This window comes from Orycteropus afer, unplaced genomic scaffold (assembly GCF_000298275.1).
Source record: "Orycteropus afer afer isolate SDZICR_OR568_19922 unplaced genomic scaffold, OryAfe1.0 scaffold00168, whole genome shotgun sequence".
Classification (NCBI taxonomy): Eukaryota; Metazoa; Chordata; class Mammalia; order Tubulidentata; family Orycteropodidae; genus Orycteropus; species Orycteropus afer.
The window spans coordinates 3630232-3650835 of NW_006921755.1; positions in this window are offsets into that span (position 1 = coordinate 3630232).

Sequence of the window (20604 nt, forward strand, 5' to 3'; positions counted from 1 at the left end):
AAAGCCTCCAAATTGTAAGAATAAGCTCCTGTTTGTTAAGGCCTTCCTATTTGTGGTATATTTCTTGTCAGAGTGGCACTAGGTAACCAGAACAGTTGGTGTCTTGGAATTGTTTTGCAGCCAATTTGTGTCTGTGACTCAGATCAAATGGTCATGAGTCATTTCTGGACCACCACCTAGCCAGGTAGCCAACGTCCAGAACTAGTCCTGTAACACTTTTTCATCTTCAGTTATGAATGTATCCCAGTCATGGTCTACACTGCCCCCACCCTTCTATAGTCCTGCCTTCAACAGTGATGAATCAGTCTACCACCAATCATGATTTTGTGATGATTCCCTTTTTTATAATCATATATAATTATTAGCCCCATGGCTGTAAGTCAGTGGACTCCATTCAGTTTTCTGTAAACATGCTGATGGTTTCCCTCATCCTAGATGATTGTCTTTGTTTCATCTTTGTCCTGCCTAAGACTTAATAAACATGTCTCTATTGAACCTATTGTAGTGTCTAAGGTATTTGACTGCTAACCAGAAGTTGGCGGTTGAAACCTACCAGCCACTCAGCAGAAGGAAGACTGGGCAATCTACTTCTGTAAAGATTTACTGCCTCAGAAACCCAAGGGGGGTCGCTATGAGTTGGAATTGATTAGATGGCAGTGAATTTGTTTTGTTTTTTTAATTGAACCTGTGGTTGCGGGAGCCAGGAAAAGCCTCCAGCTTGACGTTTGATCCAGGGACTTTGGACTTGCTGGCTTCTATATGTTTGTTAGCCATTTTCCTAAGATAAATTTCTTTCTCTCTCTCTCTCTCTATAAGCTTTGCTGGCTTTTGTTTCTCTAGAGAACCCAGTCTAACGCGCTTGGTACCAGGAGTGGTTCTAGAGAGACAAAATCATAAGGATGGGCTTCCTAGATTGGTTCTCCAGTTTGATTAATCTTAATGACACTAGTGACCCTGCATCTGCTAGTAAAAAGGGCCCTGCTAATCTGTGGCATGAGGTAGCAAAATTAATATGTGAAATAGCACCACCAATAGATCAAGTATTTGTGAGAAGTGATGCTCTGGGTGATTGGATATTTGACTCACCAGCCTTCTGGTTAGCAGTCAAGTGCCTTAGGCACTATACTATCAGAGCTCCTTGAATATGGTGGAGGTTACACAAATCCATGCATGTGATAAAATGACAGAAGTAAACATTTACATTTTACACCAATGTCAGTCTCCTGGTTTTGATATTGTGCAATAGTTATGTATGATGTTACCATTGAGTGAAACTGGGTAAAGGGTGCATGGATCCTCTCCGTGCCATCTTTGCAATTCCCTATGGATCTGTCATAATTTCAAAGTAAAAAACAGTCTTATTATCTCTCATGTCCCTTTCCTTCTTCCCACTCCACCTTGTTACCCAGGTCAGAGACTATGTAATACTATAATGATGTTAGGAACCCTGATGTTGCAATGGTTAAAGCATTCTGCTGCTAACCAAAAGATTAGTGGTGTGAACCCACTAGGTGCCCTGTGGGAGAAACATGAGTCAATCTGCTCCCGTGAAGATTTACAACCTTAGAAACCCTGTGGGGCAATTCTGTTCTGTCCTGTAGGATTACTATGAGTCAGAATCAACTCAATGGCAGTAGTTTTTTTTCTTTTGTTTTGTTGTAATGTTAAGTGTTAGGCTCTGTTCTTTCTTTCCTCCCCAAATCTAACCAGTCTCAAAGTCCTGTCCATTCCATCCCCAACAGTACATCTCTCCGGTGTGACTGTCCTGCCATAATCAGATCCTATCACTTCCCTTCCCAAGAACAGTTGATGGCTTTCTGACACCCAGAGTTTCAAATCATCTTCTTGATGTGCCCAACAAGAGCCCTCAGTTCCTTTTCTCTGCTCCTTTTACTAGCAAAACTCTGGAGGCTCATTTCTCCATTTTTAGTAGATTAGCAACAGAGATCTGCTCAGCAAGTTGGAGTTAGCTCCACAGAAGAGCTCAAGAGCCTCTCCCTCTTTATAAGTCTCTGGTCTTTTCTGACCAGGGAGCTTTGATGCTACATAGGTGCATAAATGTTCCTAGCCCCCAGCCCTCTCAGTGTGTGGATGGGAGGATTATGAGGCAGGGCCCCTTTCTACCGGAATGTTACCCATGGGACATATATACCACCATAGACATATATACCTGTCCTGAGCTGTGTAATAATGAGAGATTATTATGGACACTGTGCTACTTCTCTGTTTCTAAGTTTTCCCCCTATGAACTTTGTATCTTCCCTGCACTATGCTGGGAGTATATGCCTGCTGCCCCTCTGCATGACACCTTTCTCATCAGACTCACTTGCTGATGTTCTAAGAACATCCAACATCCAACAATGACTTGTGCTTCTCAAGAAATGTCCTTCTCTTCTGTGCTATCCAGTTTTCCATCGCCTCTACCTTCCTCAGTCCCTGCCCCTTTCCCCAGGCAGAAACAGACTTACTACATTTCCCTGTGCATAGCCTGCCTTCCTTTCTCTATCATGGAACTTCTAACATTGTCTGCTAAACTCAGCACTGACATTTACTTCTTTCTCTTTAGTCTATATTGTGAAGCTCTTTGACTGATGGGATGGTTTCTTCTTTAGCTTTGAATTCTGAATGGTGACAGCCTGGTTCATAGTTGATATTCAGTAACCATTTGTTAAATGAACAAATTGTAACATGTGTGAGAGCATTTTGTACAGATTAAATGCTATACTAATGCCCACCAGAGCTCCAATAATAATATTAGTTATGATCAAACTAATGAAGTCAGAAAAATAAGCCATAATGGTTGAAACCAAAAGTCTTGATATAGCAAAATCAGTTGCTTATTTTTAAAAATATTAACGCCTCTACACCCACACACACACACTTTACACGATATATGGTGTGCAATCAGCTCTCATATTTGAAGTAACGTGTTGCAAAGATTAAAGCTCTCTTCTCTTTCTCCTCACAGAGATTCACGTTGGGAACTTGCTCTGTACCATGCACATGTCACGTTCCACATCCACTCTCTCGGCTGTGAGATAGCTGACACAGGACCTGGCATGGTGCTTGACTATTGACAGAGTTAAATAAATATTCTTTAAAGAGAAAAATACTTTTTTATGTGGAAAAGAAAGTGAATTTCGGCCACCAAATCATTTCCTCAAGCTCAACAGCAGCCACCAGAATAAAGACAGGTCATTCTTCACACTGATGGATCTGGAGACAGAAAACTCTGTCTCCCATTCCTTGCAGAAGAATTTAAATGTGGCTGGATTCTTTGACTCAGATTCATTGCTTTTGTGGTAGCTTTTTATCCTAAAGGGATTTTTCTCTAAATTTGAGCTTAAGTATGTGCTGTTAGAGGCTTAAAGAAGGCTATATGTTAATTACCCTCTTTTTGTAAAAGAAAACTTATTTATAGCTAAATCTGACACTAAAAACTGACTTTATCTTCTTGTACTTCTGTTAATTTTATGAGAAAACAAAGAAGTAAATTAATCTCTGTTTTAAGTAAATTGGAAATGAAGTAAAGATAATTAAAAAAAGAATACTTACATTTCTTCATCTTTATTGTAGTATCTAGTATTTTGGTCTAATGTTGTTGTTGTTGTTGTTGTTATGTGCCGTCGAGTCAGACCTGACTCATAGCGAACCCTCCTTGGGTTTCCGAGGCAGTATCACTGCAGAAGTAGATTGCCCCATCTTCCTTCCGAGGAGTGGCTGGTGGGTTTGAACCGCCAGCCTTCTGGTTAGCAGTCAAGTGCCTTAGCCACTATGAAACCAGTAAAACATGATTTGCTTTCAGTTTTTAGTCAAAGGTAAGAATGATTCCACATAGCAATTTTTCTGATTTTAGGAAGCTTCCTGGTTTTTTATATTTTCTATCTTCTCTAAGAGTCTTCAAACTACTTTATGAATATTAAGTAGTTGCATGAGCTGGAAGAAACTATTCTCTCAACATACGTAAAGTCATGTTTTTCTGTTCTGAATTTATGATCTGTCAAAATCACCAGCCTGAAAACTTTTGGCTTTATCATTTTATTTTTTCTCAACAGTAGATGGCAATAGCTGTTCACCTGTAGCAAAAACTCCCATATATTAATGAGTATAGACTTCACAATTTTTTTCTCCCATCCTGTAGAGTGAAACTAGTCTTCAGTTATAATTGTAAATTGAAAATAGAAACCGTTTGCAATGTCAGCACAATTTTACTTTTTAAATTTTGATTGTGAGGATGAAAAACTTTATGAGTTGATGAAAAGTATGCTACCTTTCACGCCAGGGTAGAGAGGCTGCAGCTCTAAAGAAGGCTGCTGGATGTGGGTGAACAAAGGGAGCCTGGAGGTGAACAGTGTGATGCAGGAGCAGGAGAGGTTAAGCTAACGATATTTTGCTAATTCTGTTACAGTTTATGCTCAGATCTTGTTATATACCTATAGAGCTTTTCTTATTTTTTTAATTCCAAAATGTGGTTTTGCTTAGAATTTTTAAAAATTTCAGATGTGTTTTGATTTTAGAGAAATAAAATAAGAGATAAAGAAAGAAAACAATGTCAGTTTTGTCCCGAAGGCCCATGTTCACTCATTCATTTTCAAGGAATTAAAGTGGTCCAGACTGGGATTTGGGAGAGGAGGTTTCTTTTATAACTGGCTCTCCCTTTGACTCCCTCAACCAGAGTAAAGTGGGTTTATAGTATTGGTTTGAGGAAATGGTTCCACAACTTCAAAAAGTGTCAAAAATCACAGCTGGTGGCCAATAAAACAGTTTTGCTTCTGTGATACAGCAATAACAAACTTAGTTTATTCAAAGGGATGATATGCTGTCTTATCCCCCTCTCCATCTAACATCTATGCCTTTGAGAGCTTTAATATATAGTATTGTAAACTATGATGAAAGAAACATGTTGTCTGACCTTAATTCTCTAGTTTTCACGTTAGGAACTTCCACAGTGGGTGTTATCATTCATTAAAATCTATTTTTAATATGTAACATTAGATACTAAGTTGACTGCTTATTGATAATAGTTTTCTGGGTTTCATTTTGTATTTTAAAACAACTGTTGTTGTTGTTGTTATGTGCTGTCGAGTGCGACCCGACTCATAGTGACCCCTCCTTGGGTTTCCAAGGCCATATCACTAGGGAAGTAGATTGTCCAACCTTCCTTCCAAGGAGTGGCTGGTAGGTTTGAACCAACAGCTCTTGTTGTTGTTGTTGTTGTTAAGTGCCGTCGAGTCGTTTCCGACTCATAGCGACCCCATGCACAGCAGAACAAAACACTGCCCGATCCCGCACCAGCCCCACAATCCCTGCTATACTTGAGCCCATCATTGCAGCCACCGTGTCAATCCATCTCGTTGAAGGCCTCCCCTTCCTTCGTCGACCCTCCACCCTAAAAAGCATGACATCCTTCTCCAGGGAATGGTCCCTTCTTACAACATGACCAAAATAGGTGAGATGAAGTCTGGCCATTCTTGCTTCCAAGGAGCATTCTGGCTGCACTTCCTCCAGGACAGATCTGTTAGTTCTTTTAGCAGTCCATGGTACTTTCAGCATTCTTTGCCAGCACCACAACTCCAACAGCTCTTACATTTGTCAAAATAGTTCTGTTTATAGTTTGGGTTTTTTAGGCTGTGGATGGGAAAACAACTCTGTTTTCAGACAAAGGTGCTGGGAAGCATGGCAAGGGACTGTTACTATATTACCAAGCATCAAGCCATAATCAAAATACAAGGAAGTAGAAAAGGGCATCATAATTCATGTATATCAAGGAGCTCTGTGGGTGCAGTGCATAAGACATTTGGCTTTAACAAGAAGGTCAGTGGTTCAAACCCACCAGCTGCTCCATGAGAGGAAGATGAGGCAATTCAATTTTGTAAAGATTTACGGCCTAATGGGGGTTCCTATGAGTCAGAATCAACTCGATGACAGTGGGTTTGTTTTTCAGGTTATTTTAATCCATGGTATGAAGTAATTCTAGCTTCCAATACATCATACTAGTGAAGACTTCACATGTTTTGATCACCCACATAAAGAATGGATCAAATTTTATTGAAAAGTTACATGTTATGTTCCCATACAAACTAAACTCACTGCCACCGGGTCAATTCCAACTCATAGCAACCCCTGGTGGGTTTCCAAGGCTGTACATCTTTACAGAAGTAGATTGTCCCATCTTCTTTCTATGGAACAGCTGGTAGATTCAAACTGCTGACCTTCTGGTTAGCAGCCAAATGCCTTATCCACTATACTACCAGAGCTCCTTGTTGTTCTCATAGTTGTTGATCAACTTCTCAGAATTAGTGCCTGGATTTTTGTTATGGATGAAGTAATTCACTTCAAGTAACTATAATTTAAAAACAAATGTTTTGAGGAGTCAAGGAAGAATAAGATACAACATTTTTAGTTCAGTCTGTGTTATCTACTGTTAAGTTCAGAAGAAAATTCCTCAGGAGTCAGAGATATACATGAATACTTGCATTCCTATCAGAGAACAGATCCCATGGCTGGTTGGCTGTCTGTCTCATCATTTAAGAAGGCATGTGTGGTGAATTGAACTCATTCCTGTGGCTTCCAGCCAAATAAACAGGTGTATAAGGTGAACATTTATACCAGGTAGGTACACTCCTTAATTCATACAATCAACCATGGGAGACCAGAAGGGCAGTATTCGCATAAGAAGATAGCTCAGAGGGCAGGAATGCATAGGAAAAAAAGACCCAGGGGAAAGGTAAACCACAGGGAGGAAGTGGGGAGAGAGCTGTTACATTATATATATAAGGCAGCTTGTGTGGTGAAAATGGTTGCACAACTCGAAGAATGGAGTCAGTGTCATTGATATGGTACATGTAGAAACTGTTGAATTGGTATGTTTTGCCCTGTACATTCTCAAAATAAATACAGTTAAAACAAAAAAGAAGGCACGCGTGGTTAGCTAAACACAGATATTGTATAAAGTTTCCCCATGCCATGAAATTTTGATAGGTTTATGGCCAAACGAATGGAATTATTTGGCTATTTCTTGGTGGACGTTATCGATAGATTATGACCATATTTCTTTCATTTTTTGAGACTTGATGGATTTCACAGTGTAAGCCTGCCTATTTTTAGGATAACTGGACATCTGGCCAATTGTACTTTTATAAAAATCTTCCTTCAGGCAAAGAACCACATTTCATAATTTCTTTCATCTTGTTAATAATGCCTGTATATTAATGCATTGTGGGATCTGCTATTCTTAGCTGAGGAATATCCACAGTGTATATGTATATCTATGTGTTTTTCATCACAGGAAGCAGCTTGAATTTCTTTTTAACACATGGAACTCTCATTTATCTTCTTTCACAATAGCTTTTTGCTGTTCACCTAGTTTTATGGCCCCTACTATGTACAAAGATAAGTTTGAACCTAAGTACAGGTCTTATGATTGTAAGTTCCCCCACATCAGAACACATTGAAGGTTTAATTTAATATTATGCATCTGTAGACAGCTTTGAACAAACAGAACATGATGGTTATGAATGTGAACTGGAAAAGCCTGCTAATTTTGCTTCCTCTCTGTTCATTCTTATCTCAAATTACCCAAGGTGGGACTTTTATCTACAAGTTTCCAAGAAGGTGTTCAATTAATAACTGAGGAGAATTAAGACTGATATGATCGTTTCATGTCTTAAATTAACTGGTAAACAGATTGCTGGAGGGAAAAGGAACATTTTCATGTTTTATTATTATTTTTTTTAAATTCCAGGTTTTGTTCCATTGTATTTGTTATGTTGCAGATTTAATATGTTCCTCTCAGTAATTTATCCCAGATAATCTGTTATTTGATCACTTACCCATATACCACGTATGCCAATTTAAATTTAGATGAATGATATTTAAAATGTTAATTTGTAATTGATGTGGGGCTCATTTGCTCTTACGTTGGGGGCCCTTCTCCATTCAGAACAACTATATCCTGCCCTAAATTGATGCCCTTTATATACCGTCCCTTCCAGATCTTCTCCTCTAACCCTAAACTTATATGTTAGCTCCTCCTGCCAACTCTGGGATCTAGACCCGCTAGGTCTTGCTTTTGATTCAATGAACTTGATTCAAGTCCATTGAAAGTGCCAAGATCAGCAGTGCATGGCGGGCTGTTGAACAACGACTCACCTGCATGCAGGGTTCAAGCATGCCATAAACTAGAAACCATTCCCAAAGCTGCTTCTTATATACAGGAAGCAGACCACATTCCTAAAGCAGTTACTCAGCTGCTTGTGGTAGATGCCACCATGGTCTTGCTTTTGTCTTTTTCCCAGCCACTAGAGAACTGGGATGAAAGAGAGCTAGTGAAACCAGTATTCAGCTGGGTCACTCCATCCTTTGAGTCTTCATTAATGGACTCAACTCTTCATCCCATATGGAGGGGAAGGAGGCATCCTTTGCCACCATCCTCATTATCTCTGAAGATGCTTGCAGAAGCATGTTCTCCAGACACTCTGATTCTACCTTTGCATTTCTGGACATCTTCTCCACTCTGCCTTTCTCCTCCTTTCTGTGTCTTCTGCCCCTTCTTTCTTGTGTCTTCTTCCAGGACATCATGCCAATCCTTTCGCTGTCCATAGTCCTGACAAATCAAAGTGTGGGACACTACAGAAAGTTTGGGGCAAAGGAAGGGGACTACATGGCCACTAACCCACCCAAACAACTTACTTTTGAATTTCAGATGTTTTTGCTCTCAAAAGCCATTGGCCATTTGTTTTGGTTACCTAGTGCTGCTCTGACAAGAATATACCACAAATGGGATGGCTTTAACAAACAGGAGTTTATTCTCTTACAGTTTGGAGGCTTTAAGTCCAAATTCAAAGTGCCAGGCTCTAGGGGTCAGGTGGAAACCCCTCAACCTTGGGCTTCAGCTCTGCCTCCTGCTCACGGCCCACTGAAGCTGGAGGTGTTTTCTTCACTCAGACAGCTGCTGGCTGCTGAAGCTGACAAACCCAAGGTCAACAAGTAAAAAGGCACAGTCCTAATGTTACCAGAAAACATGGCAGGCCATTGATTCAAGTCCACTGAAAGTCCCAAGATCAACAGAGCATTGTGGGCTGTTGAACATTGACTCGTCTGCATGCAGGGTTCAAGCTGCTATAAGCTAGAGACCATTCCCAAAGCTGCTTCTTATATACAGGAAGCAGACCACATTCCTAAAGCAGCTACTCAGGTGCTTGTGGTAGATCCCACCATGGAGTTGATTGCCAGTCTCTTCATGGGGAATAACAACCACCAGCTGCCCAGCCACTCAACAAGGCCCAGCCAACTTGACATACAATCTTAACTACCACCCTATTCCTCTCTCCTTAATTGTGAACAGGACTCAGTGTTCTCCTTCTCTTCATATTTCAAAGTCTACTCTTCCCAGGTTAGCAACGTCCCGAAAGAAATGAGAGCAAGCCAGTTGTCATTAAGTTGATTCCGACTTGTAGTGAACCTCATGTTTACAAAGTAGAACTAACTTCATAGGGCTTTCAAGGCTGCGACCTTTTGGAAGCAGGTTGCCAGGCTTGTCTTCTAAGGCACCTTGGGTGAGTTTGAACCTCTAACCTTTTGTTTAGTGGTCAAGTGCTTAACCATCTGTGACTCCAAGGGATTCCTGCATGTTCCCTCAGTCCCCACAAATCCCTATTCTTTTATTATGCAAAAACATTTTTATTCTTTTTGTCTTTTTCCCTCCTCTCAAGCTGTGCTGCAAAGGACTCTCTCTTCTACCAAAATGGCACATCAAGGTTCAGCGTTTCATCAGAGACTTTTCTCTAAAGCAAATTCTTCCATAGCTATTAAAATATAATTTGTTTGATATGCTATGGTAAATATTAACAGTTAAAGGATGAATATATTTCTAGAGATATTTACTTATTAACAGGAAATTAATTAGCTTGAAGAACTCACTGAATTCTTAGAGTTTCAGGCTGCTGGTGTGTTGCTTTGGTGAAATGTGTCTGCTTAGGAGAGTCTTTTTCAGTTTCTACAAATTGTAACTCAAAGGTGACTGATTTCTCCATTTTTTTTTAGCTCTGGTGGCGTAGTGCCTAAGTCATTTGACTGCTAACCAGAAGGCTGGCAGTTCAAATCCACCAGCCACTCCTCAGAAGGAAGACTGGGCAATCTACTTCTATAGAGACATCGCCTTGAAAACCCAAGGAGGGGTCGCCATGAGTTGGAATCGACTCGATGGTGATGAGTTTTGTTTTTGGTTTTTCTTTTTTTTAAACTCTGCAAACATGTATATCTACATGAATATGGAGAGAGACATTTTGAAGAACAGAGGGTTCCTAATGATAATAGCCATCTTTTATTGAGTTTTAAGTATCTGTGCTAAATTGTTTATATGCATTATTCCATTTAATTCTTAAAACAGTCTCTGAGGAATCTGCTGTGAAGTCACTCACCCAAGGTCCCACAGATGGTGGACTCAATCTAGATAGGTCTTATTCCAAAATCCTATGCCCTTCACCACTAGGCTAAGGCAGCAGCCACGATGTAATGTTTCTTCACAGACAAATTTATTACATTTCTTCAAGGGCAGAAGTCCATTGACTTCAACAAGTTTTGTTTTTTTTTTTTAACTTAGTAAACATAGCATTGTTTAAACACACTTTAAAAAAATACTAATCAATTAGTTGTGGAATATGTTGATTGTGTGACAAGTTTAAACCAATGATAAGGTATTGAGATACTGCAATATTGTCTAAAAATTAACCTCAGTTCCTTTATAAATATCTGTGTGTATGTACAATATCATGTAAAATCTATTTCCACTTTTATCTTCCTACACCTGCCCCATTGTCAAGAAAAATTGATACTTTCAAGATATTTGGAAATTTTTGTTTGTTAAATTATGATAATGTAATAAACTTTATGTTAAAGTTAAATGTGAGACAGCAATTAGTATTGCTAATTGAAATATAATCAGCTCTACCTTGAGTCTACTGAAAAACAAGGATTGCACAAGTACATTTAAAAGTCATTTCATGGTATAAAACGTCCAATTATTCATAGAGAAATGAAAGAGAAACTATTTGTAGAGAAGAAAAAAAAAGTCTAATTTAGTTTGATCTTTTACAATAAATAATGCACTCACACAGCTCAAACGTCCAAAGTTATAAAAAGATATATAGTGAAAATAGGAGCTTTGGTGATGCAGTGATTATAGTATTCACCTGCTAACCAAAAGGTTGAACCCTTTTGGTGGGTTGAACCCACTAGCCACTCTGACGGAAAAAGATGTGGCAGTCTGCTTTCATAAAGATTTATAGCCTTGGAAACCCTATGGGGGCAGTTCTATTCTGTCCTATAGGGTGGCTATGAATTGGAATCAACTCAATGGTAGTTGTAATTAGAGTGAAAATTCTCCTTCATGCCTCTGATCCCTTTTTCCAAGTAATCATTGAACATATATTGTTTGTTTCCCCAGTGGTGGGTGAATTATGTGGTATGGCTTTTCTAGCCATAGTCTGTGTAACTCCCACAGGATTACTGGGTGGGACCATGCAAATAAGGTGTGTAGAATGGTTGCAGCAGTATATTGACAGAGAACTTCCAGAGGTGCAAGCTGGATTCAGAAAAGGATGTGGAACAAGGGATATCATTGCGGATGCCAGATAGATTTTGGCTCAAAGCAAAGAATACCAGAAAGATATTTACTTGTGTTTTATTGACTATGCAAAAGCATTTGATTGTGTGGATCATAACAAATTGGGGATAACATTGAGAAGAATGGGAATTCCTGAACACTTAATTGTACTCATGAGGAACCTGCACATAGACTAGGAAGCTGTTGTTCAAACAGAACAAGAGGACACTGCATGGCTTAAAATCAAGAAAGGAGTGTCAGCATTGTATCCTTTCACCATACTTATTCAATCTATATGCTGAGCAAATAATCTGAGAAGCTGGACTATATGAAGAAGAATGTGGCATCAAGATTGAAGGAAGAATCATTAACAACCTGCAATATGCAGATGACACAACTTGGCTTGCTGAAAGTGAGGGTGAGTTGAAGCACTTACTGATGAAGATTGACGACTACCGTCTGCAGTATGGATTGCACCTCAATATAAAGAAAACAAAAATCCTCGCAACTGAACCTATAAGAACCATCACAATAAATGGAGAAAAGATTGAAGTTGTCAAAGACTTCACATTGCTTGGTTCTACAATCGACACCAATGGAAACAGCAGTCAGGACATCAGATGACTTATAGCACTGGGCAAGTCAGCTGCAAAGGACCTCTTTCAAGTGCTGAGAAGCAAAGATGTGTCCTTGAGGACTAAGGTACGCCTGACACAAGCCATGATATTTTCATTTGCCTCATATGCATGTGAGAGCTGGACAATGAATAAGGAAGACCGAAGAAGAATTGATGCTTTTGAGTTGTGGTACTGGTGAAGAATGCTGAAGGTACCATGGACTGCCAAAAGAACTAACAGATCTCTCCTGGAGGAAGTGCAGCTGAGATGCTTCTTGGAAGCGAGGATGGCCAGACTTTGTCTCACCTACTTTGGTCATGTTATCAGATGTATATCATGCTTGGTAAGGTGGAAGGTCGACAGAAGAGGGGGAGGCCCTCAATGAGATGGATTGACACAGTGGCTGTGGCGATGGGCTCAGTATAGCAAGGATCATGGAGCTGGCATGGAACTGGGTGGTGTTTTGTTCTGCTGTGCATAGGGTCACTATGAGTCAGAGATGACTCGACAGCACCTAACAACAACAACCGCAGAACTCTGATGTTGGGATTGGTTAGTTTTATCATTCTGCCAGGCTTAAAATGAGCCTTCCTACAGGCAGAAAGGGGGATCTCACTGCCATCAAGAGAGAAGAGCTGGAGGTGAAGTAGATTATGTCCTTGGACCCAAGATCCTGCACTGGACCTCCTTGGTAGAGACACTACAGCAGAGAGAGATGCCCTGGCAGAGAGAGACACCCAGCTGATAGATGGTCACAATGGAACCAAGAGGCACAAGATAGAGTGGCAGGTTTACCTGGCCCACAGAGTGAGAAAGCTATGTGCCCTTGGGCAGGAGACTTGCAGACAGAGTGGGGTTCACATAAGTGTACCTACTGGCAGAGCTAAAAGAACTTTGTAATACTTACCTAAGCAAGGCAGAAGCCAGGCTGAGAGGCCAAGGGCCAGAGAGGCATGTCTGAGGGCACAGCAGTGGAAAGACTGTCCTGATCAAAGAATTGTATCCAGAGCGTGTTCTTGAACCTGAGTTGTAGCCTATTACTTCCTTAATAAACCCCATAATTGTGAGTATCGTCTGTGAGTTCTGGGTGGCCTTTGCAATGAATTATCAAACCCAGTAGAGAAGTAGTGAGTGCCATGGGAGGGGCTGGTGTCAGAATTGGTAAAAGGCTGGAGGTGGCGACAGGTCTGGCCTTATAGGAATAAGCCTTGGGCTGCTGATGGTGATCCTGTCTTCCTCTTGTGAAGTTAGAGGAGATCAGAAGATGCTGACCCTGTGCCCTTTTTGCACTCCTTTATACATAAATATTAGGAGCTCTGGTGGAGTGGTAGTTAATGCATTTGGCTGCCAACCAAAAGATCAGTGCTTTGAACCCTCCAGCTGCTCATCTGGAGAAAGATGAGGCAGTCTGCTTCCATGAAGATTTACAGTCTTGCAAACCCAGTGGGGGTCGCTATGAATCAGAATCCACTCGATGGCAGTGAGAGTTTGTGATACACAAATGTTAGTATATTCAAACACTCTTTTGTAGCTTGCTTTCTGAATATGTTACAGAACTTTTTTCATAACAGTATAAAAAAGAGTTTTTTCCTTTTCTTTTCAGCTGAATAATACTCCGTTGTATGGATATATCACAAATCATTTTATCAGTCTTCATTTGTGGTAGTTAATATTGTGTGTCAACTTGCTGGGCTTGGTTTTAAGTGGCTGGGCAGCTGGATGTAGTTATTCCCCATGATGAAATTGGTAATCAGCTCTATGGTGGAATCTGTTGGAGCAGCTGAGTGGATGTGGGCTGCTTCCAGTATATAAGGAGAAGTTTTGAGAAAGGTCTCTGGAGCTTTTTGGCATGCTTGGACCCTGAACTTAGCAGCTGAGGGATGTGGGCTGCTTCCAGTATATAAGGAGAAGTTTTGAGAAAGGTCTCTGGAGCTTTTTGGCATGCTTGGACCCTGAACTTAGCTGACTCTTCATTTAGCAGCCTGCCATGTTTCCTGCCAATCTTGGGACTGTCTCTGGACTTGAACTGGTGGCCTGCTGTGTTGCTTGGTGATATTGGGACTGTACCATTTTGTTTGTTGACCTTGGGCCTGTTAGCCTCAGTAGCCGCCAGCTGCCTGAGTGAAGAGATGCCTCCAGCTTCAGTGGCCAGGAGCAAGAGGCAGAGCTGAAGCCCAAGGTTGAGGGGCTTTCGCCCAACCCTAGAACTGATGCTTTGAACTTGGACTTCTAGCCTCCTAAACTATAAGAAAATAAACTCCTGTTTGTTAAAGACATCCCATTTGTAGTATTTCTGTTAGAGTGGCACTAGAGGTATCCATAACACCATTAAAGGAGGTTTGATTATTTTTTATCTCTTCCTATTTTAAACAATAGTTAAACGACTACTTTTGTGTGATTTTGCACATATCTATCTCTAAGAAATAAAATGCTGGATCAAAGAATACATGAATTTGTAATTTTGATAGATATTATGTAATTTCTTTCCATAAGAGTATTACTAATTTATAATATGGGAGCTCTGGTAGCATAGTGGCTAAGGCACTTGACTGCTAACCAGAAGGCTGGTAGTTCAAACCCACCAGCCACTCCTTGGAAGGAAGGTTGGGCAATCTACTTCTGTAGTGATACTACCTGGGAAACCCAAGGAGGGTCGCTATGAGTCGGGTCCTACTCCAGGGAGCATAACAACAACAACAACAACAATTTATAATATACATGCAACATGATAATATTCAAGCAATGTACAAGAGTTCCTGTTTATCCACAGCCATGCCAATAGAGTGCTATTAAACTTTAGCTATTGCCAAACTGATAGTAAAAAATGATCTCTTAGGTGTGTATTATATTGCATTTCTCTTATTCTGAATGTGACTAAGTTGTTTTTGTATATTTAAGACCAATTTGTATTTCCTCCTCTGTGAGCTGTTTGGTCATATCTTTTGTCCTTTTTTTTTTTTCTCTATTAGGCTATTGTCTTTTTCTTATCAGTTGATAATTGGGAGATTTAGTCTGTCATATATATTGCAAACATTTTCTCTAACCCAACTCCACAGAGTAATCATTGTTAACAGTTTGAGATTAGAATGAATTTTTATAGGTTAGTTTAGCTTCATCTAACAAATTTTCAAAAAATTTTTTTATATCCAGGAATACGATCTATCTCAATTTTTTCAAATCTCATTTACTGTTTTTGTTGGTTTGTTTGATAGTGTGTTTACATAGGCCTTAAGCATTTTTGTTATGTTAGTTTCTAGATATTTCTTTTTTGTTGTTGTTGTGCTTATTTTCTTTTTGATTTAAAAAGAAATCCTCTTATTTTTCTGTAGTTCAATATTCTAGCGTCCTGGTGTGTAAGTCCATTGCTTTCTCATTGTCCTGAACTTGCTTGGGGCAGGAATAGCCTTATGTTTCACATAGCCATTGGTAGCGGAAGAGAGCAAAAAGAGAAAGATCAGCATGGTTCTTATTTATTCTTGTTAAGTGCAACTTCACTCCACTGAAACATTCTGTGATTAGGAAGGAAAGTTTCCAATTCTGGAAGCATTGTTGCTTAATATAAGAGGAATAATCAATGCCTAAAATGAAAAGTGCAGGTATTCCAGTTTACCTCAAGTGGGTTAAATGATAGATAGTGGTTTTGAAAACTATTCCTTGGATAAATATAGACTATGAAATAGATTTTTTTTTTTTTTTAAGAAATACAAGATTTTATCCAATGATCATATTTTGTAAATGTATTCCTCTTATTTGGTGAAACAGAAACCTCACTTTTCATAGCCAGCTGTTTTAAACAGCAGAAATCCATACCAAGTTCTGTGCACTGGGACATTCTCCATTCTTGAAACTAATAAAACACTCATAGCATTAAGAATTTTAATTGCTTAGATTGTCACAATTAAGGCAATTTATTTCATTATTTATTTATTTTTAAAAAAAAAAAAAACTTTTTATTTTGATTAGGATGAAAGTTTATAGACCATATTGGTTTTCTATTAAAAAATTCTCACACATATTGTTTCATGACATTATTGCAATCCCCACAATATGACATCACTCATCCCACTTCCTTCTTGTGGTTACACTTTCTATTCCTCTTCCTTTTCTATCCCTTCCTGACTTCTGAGCTTTATGCTCAGAAATGCTGCCCTTTTCATCTCATGTGGTTGATTTTTCTAAGGGATGTCTACCTCCCTGGTGTTATTGTTCACCTTATAGGCATGTCTATTGTTTGACTGAAAGTTGAGCCACAGGGGTGAGTTCAGTTCCAGGCTTGAAGATGACTAAGGGCCATAGCTTCAGAGATTCCACACATCTCTATCAGACCAGTAAGCCTGGTAGTTTTTATGAGTTTGAGTTGTGTTCCACATTTTTGTCGCACTTTATCCAGGACCTCCTACTGTGATCCCTTTCAGAGTGGTTGGCAATAGTAGCAGGGTACCATCTAGTTCTTTTGGTCCCAGGGTCATGGAGGCTAATGTTCTCTTGGTCCATTAGTCATTTGGACTAATTGTTTCTATATCTCTTTGATTTGCTTCAGATAGCAAGACCAATAGTTGCAGCTTAGACAATCGCTTGCAAACTTTTAAGACCCCAGTCACTACTCACCTAAGTAGAACGTAGAACACTTTCTTTGTGGACTATGTTGTGCCAGTTGACCTTGATGTTCCTAAGACTATGAAACTGAGCCCTGTGGCTCTGCAACTTATCCTCTCTAGCTCTTTGGTATGACTAAGAAGTTTGCGTAACTTTGCCCGCTGTATGCTCTACTATAAGGGTCTCTGATAGTATAGTGGTTAAGGCATTTGGCTGCTAATCAGAAGGTCAGTGGTTTAAACCCACCAGCTGCTCCACTAGAGGAAAATGAGGCAATCTACTTCTGTAAAGATTTATAGCTTGGTAACCCAATGGGGGTCATTGTGACTAGGAATTGACTCTAAGGCACTGAGTTTGGTTTTTTGGTTATGCTCTACTACATTCATGGTTGTCTTTTCAGCACATATAAATACATATGTAGAAATATCATTTGTTAAACCTATATATATTTGTAGATGTAGTCCCATTCATAATATAATTTCTTATTTCTTGGAATTTCTATGCATTAAAAACAAATAAACAACAACAACAACACACCTTAAGGGAACATCCCAATACTTTTGGATAGGGTAATTACTAATGTTTTATTGGTATCTATTTATCTAGATTCATCAATTCATAATATACATCAATTATGTTTATATGAAACAACCATGTGTTTTTTAAGGATTAGGCCATATCTTTTAGTTTATATTAAATATTAGTCTCCAAGAGGTTTTTTTTTTTTTTTTTTTAATTCACCTGTGACATTGTGGATTCTGAATAAGTTTTTCTTTTATTGTTGCCTTTCCTTCTTTTGAGATTCTTTATACAGGAGCTTTGTGATCAACCACAGATTTCCACATGGTCCATCAGATGCAGTATGTTCAGAGCATGTTTTTCTGCAAATGAATGATCAGGTGGCAAGACTGTGGCTTCTGTGCATCAGAACATGGTAGCTGGTTTAGTGATTTATCTGATGGGAAATTTTCTCTGGGGAAGCAATGCTGATGATGTCCCTCTAGTTCAGCCACCTCTGCTTCGTTGAACACAGCTAAACCAGATTTGAAAGTAAATGGGAGACAGTGGGGTAAACCACAGGCAGACAGACAGAGCTCTTGAGTATTCCTAACCAAATAAAAGGCCTGACAAGGAAGAATATGGGTTGACAGCATTTCTTAGGATATGCTTCAAAGACCACATTAAAACATTTCCACAGGGTACAGGCTTCAATCAGCAGAAGATGTTCTTATATCCCAAGCACCACAGGGTCAAGTTTTCCAATGACCCCAGCACAGCAGCCAACACAGGCTGTTGGAGTAATTAAAGAGATTTCATTAAGTGTCAGCAAAACCTCATGGCTGTCTATTAGACCAACTTTTATGCATTATTACAGTCAGATCCTTCCAAAAACATTCAGGGTAACCTAATTTAATTGGCTATTAAATTAAGGAACCATTTATTGAAAGGGAAGATTTGTTCTTCTGTGCCAGGTGACAATGGTGTAAGAAATCCCTCTGCTGTATTCAATTTATAAAATATCTAAGTGTCTGGGATCAATTTTCTCTAAGGATACTTTCAAGACAGATGCTTATACTGTCTTTTTGAAGTTTTACTGACTTTAGATTCATATTTATCTAACATTAGTTATTATCCAATGTGCTAGGCATTAAATTCTAACACTTAAACTATAATATAGCTATTGTTATCCAGATTTTATGGGTGAGGCGCTCAAGAGAGTAAATAATTTGTCCAAGATCATGGAGCCAGTAAGTGGGAGTAAACCATGGTAAAGCCATACAGACTAGTGATATTTCCTTCTTAAATAATTTTTAAATTATATTTTCCTTAAAACCAATTGATATTACATCAGGTGTGTATTATGCTCTCCTCATTTGTTGTTGTTATGTGCCGTCGAGTCGGACCCAACTCATAGTGACCCCTCCTTGGGTTGCTGAGGCAGTATCACTGTGGAAGTAGATTGCCCAGTCTTCCTTCCGAGGAGTGGCTGGTGGGTTTGAACCACCAGCCTTCTGGTTAGCAGTCAAGTGCCTTAGGCGAAGTCTTATTCTATTTGATATGAAAATTGTTTGTATTATTCACACTTACTAAGAATTTGTTCACAGAACAATAAAATTATTGTTCTATCCTCGTTAGTTCACTATGTAGTTTTCCCATTGACTTTATTTGTGGTTAAAATATAGAAACAGTTGGAATGTGAAAAATTGCTCAGAAATCATCTAACAGTATATTTGGACAGTGATCATTAGCTTACAGTATTTCTTAAACATCATGCTTTTATTATGCTTTCAAAACTCTAGAGAAAGCATTAGGAATAGGGGCATGTACAATTGCAGTAGTTTGAAAAGGTTAAAATTTGAGAGACAAACAGCTTATGAAGAATTGGTTTCTCATAGAGATGCTTTGGGTTTATTTGACAGTATCTGTTATTTCAGCCTTGAGAGTTCATTGATGAACATTGAGAAATAACTTTGTTCACTTCCCACCTCAAGTCCTCCTCCAGTTAATAGTCGGGAACAGACAAGTAATTATCTTAAAAAATCTAGAGAAATAAATTTCTCATTCTGGACTATTTTTTTTTTCAAAAGTAACTACATAATGAACAATCTTGGGAGATAATGTCTCCTTCTGCAGCAATGGACAGACATGCTTACTGCTTAATATGAAAAATTAAGATGCCCTAATCTTAGTGTTCCTCCCCTGTAATGCAACCCACGTCATATTCAGGTGCCATCTGGCATTGCTTGTATTACCCTGTGGGAATGTGAGCCCAGGGAACTGGTGCAAATGCTGATACTCTGGTTACTGCTATTGCTATCTGTAATAAACTGAGCTTCGTCATCTTGTGTCTTGTACCAGTATTCAAAAAACTGTGGCAGGTGAACTTCTTAGCTCACATATAAGGTAAAATCTCAGATCCTCCACAATTCTTGACACAGATTGACCAAGAAAATAAAGAAAGAAGACATGAATCACCAATACCCATCAGATGGAGTGAAAGAGGAAATATCATCTATGTCTCATACTAATTTAAAAGGATAATAAGGCAATATTGTGCATAGCTCTAAATCCATAAATTCAACAACTTAGATAAAATGAATATACTTGAAAGATGTAGATTACCAGAACTCACTCTAAAAGAAATAGATAATATGAACAGTCTTGTATATTTTAAACAAATTAAATTTGTAGTTGAAAAAAATCTTCCAATGGAAAAAAGTACATGCCCAAATGGTCTCACCAGTGAATTCAACTAAACATTTAATGAAAAGAATAATATCATTTCCATAAATTTCTTCTAGAAAATGGAAGAGCATGACACACTTCCTAACTCATTTTATGAGACCAGCCTTACCCTGATACCACAATTAGACAAAGACATTACAAGAAAAGAAAACTGCAGACCAATTTTTCCCATGAACAAATATACAAAAATTCTCAACAGAATATAAGCAAATCTAATCCAGCAATACAGGCACACCTAGTTTTATTGAACTTTACTTTATTGTGCTTTCACAGGAATTGTGTTTTCACAAATTGAAGGTTTGTGGCAACCCTGCATCAAGCAAGTCCTAACAATGTCATTTTTCCAAAAGCATGAGCTCACTTCGTGTCTCTGTCCCATTTTCGTCATTCTCACGATATTTCAAACTTTTCCATAATGCCATTGCATATTGACTAGACTATAAGACTAATGGATGTACTTAGAGTGTAATTGTAACTTTTGTGTGCACTAGCAAACCAAAAAATTTGTATGACCCAGTTTATTGCGATATTCACTTATTG